Raw genomic sequence first — 14,483 nt, forward strand, 5'->3', positions numbered from 1 at the left:
ATGAGGTAGAATGCTGGGGTGGAAAAGACTAAGGAACCGGGGTCTAGGAATAAGGAGAAAGCAAGAGGAGAGGGGACAGCTATCCAAAGAAAGAGGTATGAAAAGCCATAAAGCAGCCTACGGTCTCACAAACCAACTTTAAAAATGTATATGTAAAGAAAGAAGAAAGGGAACACTGAGCATTAATGGATTAAGAGAGATGAGAGTCCAGGGATGAGGGAGAATAGGGGGTTGTGGATGGGTTAACCAAATCTTAGGAACTATAAAATTATTGTGGGAAGCTAGCAGTTAATAGGGTAATATCACAATGTAACTTTTAAAAAGTTCCAATGGCCTTTGAGGCCTTTCTTCCAGAAAACAAGGACTTGGTTGTCAGGCCTATATTAGGCCTAAACCTTGGTGCCATGTAGTTGTACTTAAATCATTTCAATGGAAAGTGTCTTAGTGATCGGAACTTCTAGTGCAGTTTGGAGTTCTTCCATTTGAAAAATGTGATATTTGCATGGGATTGTTTGAATCTTGTTTTCTAGTCCCTCTCCATCACCACCCTCATAGTCTGAAGGTAGATTTTTCTCTTGATAAAGGAACAAAAAAAGTGAACATCTTATTTGTAAATAGGTATCTAGTAACTAGTGGTAAACTTGAAATGGTAGAATTCTTTAAAGCCTAATTCTAGGTAGCCATAAGAAAATGTATCTTAATTATTTTTGAACCTGTATTCACCTTGTTTTTTTCAAATATCTTAAGTTATATTTTCTTTTTCAGAGCTGCTTCTTATTTGTGGCTACTTTTTTTTTTTTTTTAATTGAGGCGTAATTCATAAAAGGGTATATTGTTTTGATGAGACTTTACAACTGTGGCTGGATGTCTTTCTTTAGTCTTCCAAGAAGGGCCATTTTACTTTTTTAGAGTTACTTTTTAAAGTCATGAGGTCAACAACTTGGACTACTATGCATGCAAGTGCTAATGCAAATTAAAGCCCAAGTTGACCTCCAGCAGCAGTTCATTCTATGTTGACAGTGAGAGAACACTTTGCCTGTTAGGATACTGTTACTCGTGGATTGAAATGCTGAAGAAACCCCTCCACCTATTTTGTTTTTTGCAAAACTCAAGGTATATTCTAGGGTTTCCTGGTTGACCTCAACAGATAAACTGAGAGGATAGTCTTAGTTCAGAAATGATCTGAATGTAGATTGACAGTCTACGCATACAGCTGGCTAAGTGAGATCGCTTTCACAGTTCTGCATGTATCCCATCGGCTCCCCATTAGTCACTGAACTCTTAAAACTGGTATTGTAACATTATCACAATGTTTTGCACCAATTTTATAAACTTTACAGTGCAATATGTGTTCCTTTTCTGAGGCAAACCAAAGGTATATTTCTCAAGGTTCTGCTGCTATCAGCAGCGTTGATGGAGGATTTTTTATATAATTGTAATAGATAGAAATAAACCAGAAAAAAAGAAGAAAAAAAAAAGTTCCAATGGAATCTCCTCGAATGGGTTAACAATGTTACTCTCAAAGAATGGTTATTAAATAAAAATTAAAGTACAAGTCATGGGTTAATTTTTCATGAGTTTACTCAGAAAGGCCGTATAAGTTGCTAAAAACCAGCACAGACTACTGCCATTGTCTTGGTTATCTACCATTACTACACAGTAAGTCACCATTGCTGAAACACCACCCATTTCAGTGGTATGATATAGAAAAACCAATATTAAGTGCTTGCTTCATCAGCACATATACTAAAAATTTGGAATGATACAGAGAAGATTAGTATGACCCCTCGGCAAGAATGACACACAAATTTGTGAAGTGTTCCATATTTTAATATGTTCTTTGTACTAAAGAAAGAAAGAAAGAGAGGGAGGGAGGGAGGGAGGGAGGGAGGGAGGGAGGGAGGAAGGAAGGAAGGAAGGAAGGAAGGAAGGAAGGAAGGAAGACAAATATTAAAATGGGTGCAAAACTTCCTTCTTCCTGGGTAGCTATAATAGTAGCCGAGGTGATGAGGGAGAAAATGCAACAATGATCTTGCTCAGGGCTGGACTGTGCATGCTATAATACTGACCTGCTAAGCAAGATCTGCTGACTTGTGCAATATTGACATAATTGTTATGGGATAATTAACCACTCTCTGACTGGATCTGAGATTTGCTTCAGAGGAGGAATTCCATGGCTGGGGAACACATAGTCTTTCTGTAGAATTAACGATATTTTGCTAAGAAGAAATGCTATCAAATTGCCTTTTAAATACCTACGTCATATCCATATTCCTGGGCTGCTCTTAGCCTTTGCCTGAGCAGCTGTTTTGTTTTTGTTGCCGTTGCACATCAGTCAATGGAGAAAATCCTAATTGCTTCAAGTGTTAAAAATAACAGATAGATTACTCAGCCATAAATGAAACATCTTCATTAACTCTACCACCACTACCACCAAGGATCAGGAAACAACATGGAAGGGTGGAGCAGGAGGAAAGAATATAGGAGCTAGGAAATGGGGAAGAGCTCTGTGAAATGCTGTCTTCTGACATAACTACCATACTCATGATCTCATAGTGTCTCTGGCTACCTATGCAAGACCTGTATAAGACCAAGGTAGCCAAAGTCCCAGCCTAGATGCTATAGATTATCTCCAGGCCCTACCACATATTGATGAGCTATTTGTAGTGGGTAGCTGTTCCAGCTTTGACCTAGAAGTACTACTCCCATTGAGGCTTTGGTAACTGTCACACCTACAAGGCAGAGCCGAGACAGGAGCCCTGAAGACCCGGGATCCAGATGTGCCGTTGCTCTTGGTTCCTGGATCCTGGACACTGAAAGTAGACAGAGCAGAATTCTGGGCCCGATATTAGTTGAAATATTAAGGCAACTCTACCTAGTTAAAAGGGAGGTTTATTTTGTGGGGTAAATTACAAGTGAAGGGATAGGTTACAGGGTCTGGGAAAGGTGAAGCACTGTCCAGCGGTGTTCTCTGGAGAACTCTTATCAGTATACCTCCAACATCCAGGATCCAGGAACCAAGAGAGCTAGCACATCTGGATCTCGGGTCTTTCAGAGTTCCTGTCTTGGCTCTGCCTTGTAGATGTGACAGTTATCGAAGCCTCAATGGGGGTAGTACTTCCAGGTCAAAGCTGGAACAGCTACACGTTACAGGTATTAGTAGTGGATAGTTGCTGAGGAGGCAGAATCATTATTTTCTGAAATTGTGGGCACTGGTTGAGTTTTTCATACTCCAGAGGATGGCTCTGGTGTACCAATGTGGGGCTCTCAAATTGCCATAAAGCCTAAACAGTTTAAAAAGATCCTCTAAACACAAAAAAACCTGGAGCCAAAAACAGCTTCCCAGTAGTGTCTCAAGCAAGCCACAAGCTACAGTATGGCTGGTTCACAGCATGTGGGCTTGAGCTAATGCATGGTGGATTCCCACTGAGTTACACAGAGGATACTCCAAGCCATGCAGTGCACCGTGTGCCATAGTTAGCTTTTGCTAATACAGAAAATGTATTGATAGAGGCATACTGCTTCCAAGAGTTGGTGGTGTGTCCATGGCTCCCAGAGCTGGCAGTAAATATACTACTACCACCATATGGGGAAGCTGAAATGGCAGAGTCAGCAGCCAAGGCTGCTGCTTCAGTATTAGGCACTGTGGTTTAAGGCAATAGTTTCACATTAAGACAGATTCATTTATAAACTCTGAACAGTTTACAATGTGTGTAAAATGTACGTAGGCTTGGAAGAGAGAGAAAAATGAATATAGACAGTTATATAAAGAAATAGTTTTTAAAAAAAAGTCTTTAAAGAGAAATTAAAAGTAATACAAAAAATAAGTCACATGAAGATGGAAATCACACAGTCTGGATTGTGTTGTCTTTCAGATTTTTAACTGCAGAAAGACAATTGTGAAGGCTGCAGAGTTAAACCAATATGTATATTTTAAAGGTATCCTGGCTTCAAAATTTGGATCTAAAGATATGTTGCTTTGGAAAGGAGGCTCTGCTTTTGTTTCCACAGGAAGCAAGAGGCTATGGATTTGTTCCAGGTTAAGATGGATCAGATTTGATCAAGCTAGACCTCCTGAACCTTAAGAGATGGTGTAGCTAGAGTTTTCCGCCTTGCCCACAGTCAGGACAAATCTTTGTCACCCGCCAGTCCCACAGCCGCTCAGACCCAACAAAGTAAACACAGAGACTTATATTGCTTACAAACTGTATGGCCGTGGCAGGCTTCTTGCTAACTGTGCTTATAGCTTAAATTAATCCATTTCCATAAATCTATACCTTGCCACGTGGCTGGTGGCTTACCGGCATCTTCACATGCAGCTGGTCATGGCGGCGGCTGCAGTGTCTCTCCACCTCAGCCTTCCGCTTCCCAGAATTCTCCTCTCTCCTTGTCCCACCTACTTCCTGCCTGGCCACTGGCCAACCAGTGTTTTATTTATTGACCAATCAGAGCAATTTGACATACAGACCGTCCCACAGCAAGATGGTACCTGTCAACAAAGGTTATAGCCAGTCTTCCCAAGACTTGAACATTATCTCAAATTTGCACAGGATCCCCCTAAGATTGCCAGCACCCTCAACCAGCAGGAAGTAGTATGAGAAGCTATGCCCAAATTCCCAAAATATTGTTTATGAATGTATATTTTTATTTAAAGGGAGTTGGTTATAAACATAATCTCTTTCTAAAGAAAATGGGGCAATATATATATGATAGGATAAAAGGGTAGATTATTGAACTTACTTTTAAAGAGCAACAACTTGTTTAAAATGTTTTACATTGCTATGGATTTTAGTTTATGGATACAAATTTAAAGTTGATTTTGTATATGCATATGTATATTTCTACTCTTGTTTAAGGTATTATGTTATGCAATTTATTTAAAATTGTAATGTATAATTAAGAAATACAGATTAATAATTAGTCATCTGTGATAATCAAAGTTATAGTCATGTTAGTTAAGATTTCTGGGCATATATAGATATATGTCAATTAGTTAGGTAATCTTCAGACACTTCAAGGACCAGAATATGGCATTTAAAATGTTTTAAAACCTTAGATTTTCCTGAACAATGAGACACGTCTGCTCCTGGCAACACCAATTTACTTCAATATACTTTTATTTTGCACAGGGTAGAGTTAATATGTAATAGCAATCTCGATGAGGAAATTTTCTCTTGAGCCTAAGGCTTTTTTTAACTTTTCCATGGATATAATAAAATAGCCATTGAAATAATAGTCAGACACCTGGCATGTTGCTATGGTTCCAGACGTGAGAGAAGTAAGTTATTTGAGAAAGTCAGCTGAATGGGCATATTGGTGTCAGTTATTCATTTGCAAATTTCAAATGGAGAGTACTTGCTGTACAGAACTGCTAAAAAGGAAATTATATATATACATACGTGTGTGTGTGTGTGTGTGTGTGTGTGTGTGTGTGTGTATGATGCACAGTTGCTTAGTGTGGGAGGATTCCACACATAATCTATGGATAAAATTAAGGATTTAACTATTTATCTAAGCTTGAAAGCAATATGCAACATGTAATAACATTGATGCATTCTATTTAGCGTTTATTGCAGTTGTTATGCATATTCTTTTTTTTTTCTTTTTAATGTGTTAGAGGCCATTCTGTCAGGAGACCAAATTATGGCATTAGCTCTTTAACCTTTGTTTTCTAGCTGTTTTGTTCCTACACAGAAGGTCTAGATTGATTTTTACCTATTGTTCTATTCATCAACACATGACAGCTCAAGGCAGGAAACAATAGGAAAAGAAAATATCAAAAAACAATCAAACAATAGATCCAATTTTTGTTTTGCTGCAAACTTTCCCAAAGGAAGAAAGCAGAGAAGATGCCACTTTTGGCATGGTTAATGTTTGCCTTCCTAATCATTCTTTTAGCATGATTCTCCCTGGTTCAATTTAGCCCGGATGGGATTCTCTATAATGGTCATTAAATTTCAAAGTACTGCACAATTAAGGATTAGTTAACTATTAGACCATGTAATGCTACTCTGATTTATGCAAGCTTCATTAAAATCTTTTTCAGTTAAGATCTGAAGGGGATATGAAATGCATCAGATTTGAGAATTCAGATCAATTTAATGAGACTTTCCCTTTCTTGAATTTCGGCAATTTACTATGATGGTGCTACATATTTCAGAGAATATACAGGGACATAAAAGGTTAGTAGTGATGTCAGAGGAAAAGTTTAGTATTTAAATATGACAAAGGGGATTAAACATATAGCCAAGCAACATGCACATATGTATACCAATAACATAGTGAGAGAACAGAAAGGTTCGATGTAAAATGCACTGGACAAGTCATGTAAATGCTCTAACTTTAAAGTACACTGACTGAACTTTAGATTCTTTATTTTTACTGCTGGATAACAAATTATGTGAAATGTAACATGTATCTAATGCAATATGTATCCAATAAAACTTGATTCTACAGGTCAGCAGGTGGTGTAGGCTTTACAGGATTCTGTTTAGTTTTCCAAAACTGTAAAAAAAAAAAAAAATTACAAAAAAGGCAGGGTGGGGGATGTCTTCTCTGGCCACGCTCTTATCAGTGAAGTTTGTTGAAGGGAATCCTTCCGCGATCAGTCAGGGAATTGAAGTTGTTTGAGACTGAAGACTGGTAACTCTTTCCTTCCTGGCTGTGACTGCAGAGCCCTTCTTCTTCACAAGTCCTTGTATATTGTTTCTCATTAAGTCACTCAAGCGCTGTGTAGTCATGGCAGTTTTGGCCTCAGGTTCCTAGTGCACCAAACTTTCCTTTGCTCTTTGCTCTTCCTCACCTGGGGAACTTTCAATGCTTTCAGGGTTTTGTCTGTTTAGATTAGACCAACCTATGTATTCTTTCTGCCTTAATGGGAATTAATGAGCACTTTTTAATGAGAAAATCTTAATTATGACTGCTATCATGTTCAGTAGTAGACATATTTTTATACTGTAAGAAGCAAAGTAGCATCTTGGTGGTGAGAGGTTAAGTCTTTGGATTTTTGGTTATGCAAGCTATAAAATGATACTAAGAAAAAAATAACCCAGGGAATTCTTACGATTGATAACATGACATCATGGAGATAAAGGATTTACCAGCACACAGTAGTTTTAGCAGAATTATACTGGTGGCAGCCTCATTATTGTTGCCATCAGTATAATTATCGTTATTAAATTTCAATCTGAAAGACTAGGGTAACTAGACTTTCAGAGTACATTGCTGTTTTACGATATGTTTACCCTTAATCTGATGAGGTAACATGGAATCATGGAGAGGACCTGAGTTATTCCATACCATATATTAAAAAATTTGCAGTTAAGATACATATTTTTCTCCTTTTAAAGAGTGTTGTTTTTTATTTTCATTTTAATTTTTTTTGTGTGTGTGTACTACCAGCTAATAGAGGATAAAAGAAAGCAACAGATCTGCTGGAGCAACATAAGAAAATCTGTCAATGTAATCCACCATATAAACAAACTAAAAGAAAAACCGTGTGAGTGTTTCATTAGGTGCCGAAAAAAAAAAAAAAAAAAAAAAACCTTTGACAAAATCCTATACCCCTTTGTGATAAAGATTCTTGAGAGATCAGGGATACAAGGAATGTACCTAAACATAACAAAAGCAATATACAGCAAGCCAACAGCCAACATCAAGTTGAATGGAGAGAAACTCAAAGCAATTCCACTAAAATCAGGAACAAGACTGTCCACTCTCTCCATATCTATTAAAAATAGTACTTGAAGTTCTAGCTAGAGCAATAAGACAACAAAAGGAGATAAAAAATAGTAAATTAAGAAGTCAAACTTTTGCTATTTGTAGATGATATGATAGTATATATAAGTGATTCCAAAAATTCTACCAGGGAACTTCTATAGCTGATAAGCACTTCAGTAATGTGCCTGGATACGAGATTAACTCAAAAAAGGTCAGTAGCTCTCCTATATACAAATGATAAATGGGCTGAGAAAGAAATTGGAGAAATAAAACCCTTTACAATAGCCTCACATAACATAAAATATCTTGGGGCAACTTGAACCAAACAAGTGAAAGACTCATATGACAAGAACTTAAGTCTTTGAAGAAAGAAATTAAAGAAGGTATGAGAAAATGAAATGATCTCCCATGGTCATGGATAGGTAGGATTAACATAGTAAAAATGGCAATCTTACCATCCAAATTCCAACACAATTCTTCACAGACCTCAAAAGAACAATATTCAACTTCATATGTAAAAACAAAAAACCTAAGATAGCTAAAACAATCCTGTATAGTAAAGGAAATTCCAGAGGTATCACCATCCCTGACTTCAAGCTCTACTGTAGAGCTATAATAATGAAAACAGCATAGTATTGGCAGAGAAACATACAAGTGGATCACTGGAATTAAATTGAAGATCATGATGTAAATGCACACCACTAAGAACACCTGATTTTTGACCAAAAAAAGCCCAAATTATACAATGGAAAAAAGAAAGCATCTTCAACAAATAGTGATGGCATAACTAGATTTTCACATGTAGAAGAATGCAAATAGAACCATATATATCACCCTGCAAAAACTCAAGTCCAAGTGGATCAAAGATCTCGGCATATGTCCAGTTACACTGAACCTGATAGAAGAGAAAGTGGGGAGTAGCCTTGAATGAATTGCCACAGGATATAACTTCCTGAATGCAACACCAGTAGCACCAACACTGAGACCTCCTGAAACTGAAAACCTGTAAGGCAAAGGACACTGTCAATAAGACAAAATGGCAGCCTATAGAATGAAAAAATATATTTACTAACCACACATCTTTCAGAGGGCTGATCAACAAAATATATAAAGAATTCAAAAACTAGACATCAAAATAACAAATAATACATTTAAAAATGGGGTACAGATTTGAACAGAAAATTCTCAACAGAAGAATCTCAAATGGCCAAGATACATTTAAAGAACTGTTGAATACCCATAGTTATCAGGGAAATGCAAATCAAACCAACTCTGAAGTACCATCTTAATCCTGTCTGAATGGCTAAGATAAAAATCCCTGATGACAGCTTATGTTGGGGAGGACATGGAGTAAGGACAACACTCCTCACTGCTGGTGGGAGTACAAACTTGTATAGCCAATTTAGAAATCAATATGGCACTTTCTCAGAAAATCGGGAATCAATCTTCCTCAAGACCCAGCTATACCAATCTTGAGCGTATACTAAAAAGGATGTTCAATCATACCACAAAGATGCTTGTTCAGCTATGTTCATAGAAGCATTATTCCTAATATCCAGAACCTGGAAACAACTTATATGCCCCTCAATCAAAGAATGGATAAAGAAAATGTGGTACATTTACACAATGGAGCATTACTCAGTGGGAAAAAAAAAAAAAACAATAACCTCATGAAATTTGCAGAAAAATGGATGGAACTTGAAGAAAATTATCCTGAGTGAGATAACCCAGACCCACAAAGACAAACATGTTATGTACTCACTCATAAGTGGATATTAGATGTAAAGTGAAGGATAACCAGGCTACAATCCATAGCTCCTGAAAAGCTAGGTAACAAAGAGAACCCTAAGAGGGATGAATGGAATTCCCTGGAAAGGGGAAATAGATGAGGTCTCCTGGGTAAACTTGGTGCGGGGGGGGGGGGCATGTAAGGGAGGGGATGGGTTGATGAGAACATGAGGGATCCAGTTGGTTGAGTTGGGGAATGGAAGGAAAGAGAAAGTGATGAAAGAGATATCTTGATAGAGGGGCCCATTTGGGGGTTAGGGAAAACCCTAGTGCCAGGGAAACTTCCAGGAATCCACAAGGATGAAATGAGCTAAGACTCTTAGCAACAGTGGAGAGGGTTCCTGAACTGACCTTCTGTACTCAGAATGTTGACTACCCTAGTTGTCATCAGAGAGCCTTCATTCAGTAACTGATATAAGCAGATGCAGACATCCACAGCCAAGCACTGGGCCAACCTCCACTGAGTCCAGTTGAAGAAAGGCAGAAGTGATTGTAAGATCAAGGAGGGGGGTGGTCAAGATCATGACAGGGGAACCCACAGAGGCAGCTGACCTGAGCTAGTGGGACCTCATGCACTCTGAACTGACAGCTAGGGAGCCCGCATGGACCCAGTCTAGGCCCTTTGCATTTGGATGACAGTTGTGTACCTTGGTCCGTTTGTGGGGCTCCTAGCAGTGAGATCAGGACCAGGTCCTGGTGCATGAACTAGCTTTTTGGAACCTATTCCTCATGCTGAGATGCTTTGCCCAGCCTTGATGTGTCGGGGATGGGGGGAGATTGGTCCTGCCTCAACTTGAAATACCATGCTTTGCTGACTGCCATGAGAAGCTTGCCCCTTTCTCAATGGAGATGGAGGAGTAGTGGATGGGTGGGTAGACAAGAGGTGGGGGGGGTATGGGAAGGGAGGAGGGAGGAGTAACTATGATTGGTATGTAAAATAAATTTAAAAAATTAATAAAAAATTACACTTAGGCCATCTAAAATAAGTAAGTAAAGAAAGAAAGAAACAAACAAACAAAATAAAAAATTAAAAGGAAAGTAATGAAACAAAAATATTATTACAGATAAATATTTAACTAGATTGCCCCTCAAAAAAGAAAATGTTACATAGCCAATCTGAATATGGGGAGCAAATGGCAGTGAATTTGTAACCAGAGAAGAGAAAAATCTAAAGTAATTAAAAATAATCATTTATCTGAAAATTCTACAACTTGATGAAATGGAAAATTGTAGGACACAAATTAACAAAACCCAATAAATAGCAAGTAGATAATCTAAGAGTTCTACCATTGTGGATAAGAAGTGACTTACAAAAGAAGGAAACAAAGACTTTAGATCCAATAATTTATGCACTTGGAAAATTATCCTAAGTGCTTGAAGTAATATCATCCATTAAAGAAAGGGGAAAAGGGTAGTTTGATTAGATGAGTTTGCCTTGAAATTTTATTTTGTAAAAAAAAATATTTCCACTTTTACCTGTGTTAAAACTGCAGGAACGGTTTCTTTCTGATATTTTTATATTCACTTTGTTTAAACATTATTTTTAATTCAGTCCTTGCATTTTTTGCTGCTTCTTTGCAAACTATACCTTTAATCTATACAAAAATTCAAAAGAAATAAGAAAAGAAAAAGAGAGAAGCAATTCTGAATCCATTTTAGGAGAGCAACATTAATCTGAATGTTCAATAGCAGAGAATGACCTTACAAGGGATGCACATTAGAGACATGGCAAATCAAAATGAATATCAACACAGAAATATACGGTTTCAGGATGCCAGTAAATCAATCCTAACAATATATTGAAAGGAAAATTGTGTTGTGACTACAAATTTGTGCAGTACAAAACCGATAGCAATTAAAGGATTTTAGGGGACTGTAGGATTTAAATTAAATACATATCAACCAATGGTGTGTGTGTGTGTGTGTGTGTGTGTGTGATATATATATCAGTGGAAACTGGAAATTGATAAGAAAACCAAAATGCCATGTAACTCTTACAAATTAACTTAATTATGAATATTTGGATATAAGCATATAAATCATATTTATGCATATCATATATGTGAGAAAATTCAAAAAAGGTATAAATTAATTTATAAATAAGCTGTTGTATCATGTGTTACAAAGTTCAGTAATTCTAAGATCTCAATTTTTTAAATATTGTTTGCATATAATGTGTTCTGATCAAACCCCTATCCCATCACCTCTGTTTCCTCCCCTATAACTCACACCACTGTTGTCTCCAAATTTAATGTGTTCTTTTTTGTAAAGCACAAAATTTACTTAGTGCTGAGAGTGTATTCATGGGTGTAAAGCCATCTATGTGAATGTGAGTTGCCTCTTGGAGCTGTGTATTTGAAGAAAGCTGACTGTTTCTCTCCCAACAACCATCATTTGTCAATACTTCCTCTCAAGTTCATGTTGAAATGTTCGCTGGCTTGTGAATGTAGCCACAGTCACTGTAAGTTCACGTGTGTAACTGCCCTGTCAAGTCCAGAAAACTCTGTTTCCTTGCCTCTGGCTCTCATAATCTTTCTTCTCTCTCTTTCACAACGATTCCAGAGTCTTCAGAAGGAAGGGTGTGATATAGACATCACATTTAGAGCTGTGGGTTCCTGGATTAATTGCTATCTACTGCAAGAAGAATCTTTTCTGATACGGATTGAGAAATGCACCAATTCATGTGTATAAAGATATTGCTCAGAACAAAGTTTAATCTTATATTTATTTAGCAAAATAATAATATTGGGTTTCTCCCCTAAGGACTATGACTTAACCACTCATGAATTGATGGCCAATGGTATGAGGTGTGGGTTCAACTTTTGGAGTAGGTCCCAAATCCAATATAAAAGTGGCTGGCTTAATTCCATAATATTGATGCCAATATTGGAAGTGGACATATTTTGCCAGGTAAACCATTAGTGTAGCTTGATAGATTCACATGTGGATAAAACTATTTTTTACATTTCTCTCCCTGTAGCGTACATTGCTATTTTCAGCACTAAGAAAGCTAGCCAGCAGGGATTAAGTTGCCAAGTCACTACCAGGTTGAGCTTGCAACATCCTGTTACTCAAGTACGTTTGGCCTTCAGCAATTGGTTCTTCTTCTGGAGAGTATGCAAAATCAATGATAATAACTTGCAATGAAGTGATAAGATATTGTGTTTCTTAAACAATTGTTTATGACAGTGGTTCTCAACCTTATAATGTTGTGACCCTTTAATATAGTTCCTCAAATTGTGGTGGTCTCCAGACATAAAATTATTTAGTAGCAACTTCACAACTATAATTTCACTAGTGTTATAAAATGTAATGCAAATATCTGATATGCAGGCTATCTGACGTTGAACCCCAAAATGGGACGTGACACACCAGTTGAGAAACACTGTCTTACACAGTAAAGATAGCACCCTTCACAATGTTTGTAGAAACTTTTAAAATGAACAAGCAAGCACATTCTAATTTTGTTTTAAGAATCAGAAACAACAACAAAAAATCTTCTAAAGTTTGGGAAACAATAACAAAATTGGAGGAGGACTGCTTTTAAGATGTAGCTGAAAACTATAGTAATCAAGAAAGCCTCCTAGTGACAGAGCTAAGATACATCAATCAACAGAGCAGAACAGTGAGTCTAGAAATAACCCACACAAATAAGATCAATTGATTTTCAGAAAAGGTTCAAAGGCAATCTAAAGGAAGAAGGATAGTATTTTCAACAAACATGGCTATAAGAATTGATCATCCACATGCAAAATAAAGAATATTGACCCATTAATCCATAAAGAAATTAAGTAAAAATGAATCACATTTTTGAATGCAAAGATTAAAACTATAAAGCTTGAACCAACACAAGATGGGATAATTTCATGTGTGATTTCAGGTGAGTCACGGGTTTCTTAGATACAATATCAAAAGTACAGTCTATAGAACAAGGAAAATAAAATTGGAATTCAGAAAATTAAAAGCTTCTATTTCTATAAAAGTGCTATTCATTAAAAAAATCACACGCTACAGACTCAGGAGAAATTCTTACGAATGCATTGCTGATGAATCCCTTGCTTTTTTGCTGCATACAGAACTATGGCACTCAGTATAAAAGAAATATTATTCTTTTCTTTGAGAGGTGAATGTTATGCGGTTGGGCTCTTGATGTTACTTTTCAGAGAAGAGAGGCTGGCAAAAGACCCAAAATACATACCTCTCAGAGCTAATACAACCAGAAATGATCATAAATAGACCATTAGGAAACTGTCAATTAATTTTTTAATGTGACACCTTTACACATCTATGAGAACTGTGAAAATAAAAATAAAAAATAAAAATAAAAATGTGGAGTTGTTATATTTTGATGTCTTGCTGACAGCTCCAAAACACTGAAAAGGCTGTTTAATATGATGCCATGATAAAAATAGACCGCATTGCTCAGGAATCCCACCTGTTGCTATTTATTGATGAGAAAACCATCATTTTTATATTCACACAAACTTTCTGTAGGTAAGTATTATATGAAATATGTTTGTGCACAAAGAAAAATATCTTGAAATAACCCCAAAGCTATCAACTGTTAAGTGAGAAAAGGCTTAAACAGTGATGAGGAACAGAAAGCAAAACATGCAGAAATTTAGACAGATCTCATAGCCAATTGATAAAAGTGAGACTGAAGAGCTAAAGGCTGGATAGTTCCATAGAGATGCTGTAAGGTTTTCATTCTGCCACACACAAAACTGGATATGAATAATTTTCAGGCCTAGTGTAGGAAAAGACAAGGACAAGAAATGGACAGCCTGAAATAATAATGTTTTCATGTTGCATTGGTGGTCATATAAGTAAATTTAAATTTTCTGAGAGAGAGAGAGAGAGAGAGAGAGAGAGAGAGAGAGAGAGAGAGAGAGAGAGAGAGAGAGAGAGAGAGAGAACTTGAGACAGGTTGAGACAGGGTCATTTGTTCCTTAGCCAGCTTCATATTCCCAATTCCG

The 14,483-nt window shown here is 37.0% G+C and overlaps 1 non-coding gene across 1 annotated transcript; it reads left to right on the forward strand.

Moving 5' to 3' along the window:
* The first annotated feature begins 1,722 nt into the window (after positions 1–1,722).
* LOC121824574 (U6 spliceosomal RNA) lies at positions 1,723–1,831 on the forward strand. Its single transcript, XR_006066505.1, has one exon. It is a non-coding gene; the product is annotated as a U6 spliceosomal RNA (small nuclear RNA).
* The last annotated feature ends 12,652 nt before the right edge of the window (positions 1,832–14,483 follow it).

Source organism: Peromyscus maniculatus, chromosome 20 (assembly GCF_049852395.1).
Source record: "Peromyscus maniculatus bairdii isolate BWxNUB_F1_BW_parent chromosome 20, HU_Pman_BW_mat_3.1, whole genome shotgun sequence".
Classification (NCBI taxonomy): domain Eukaryota; kingdom Metazoa; phylum Chordata; class Mammalia; order Rodentia; family Cricetidae; genus Peromyscus; species Peromyscus maniculatus.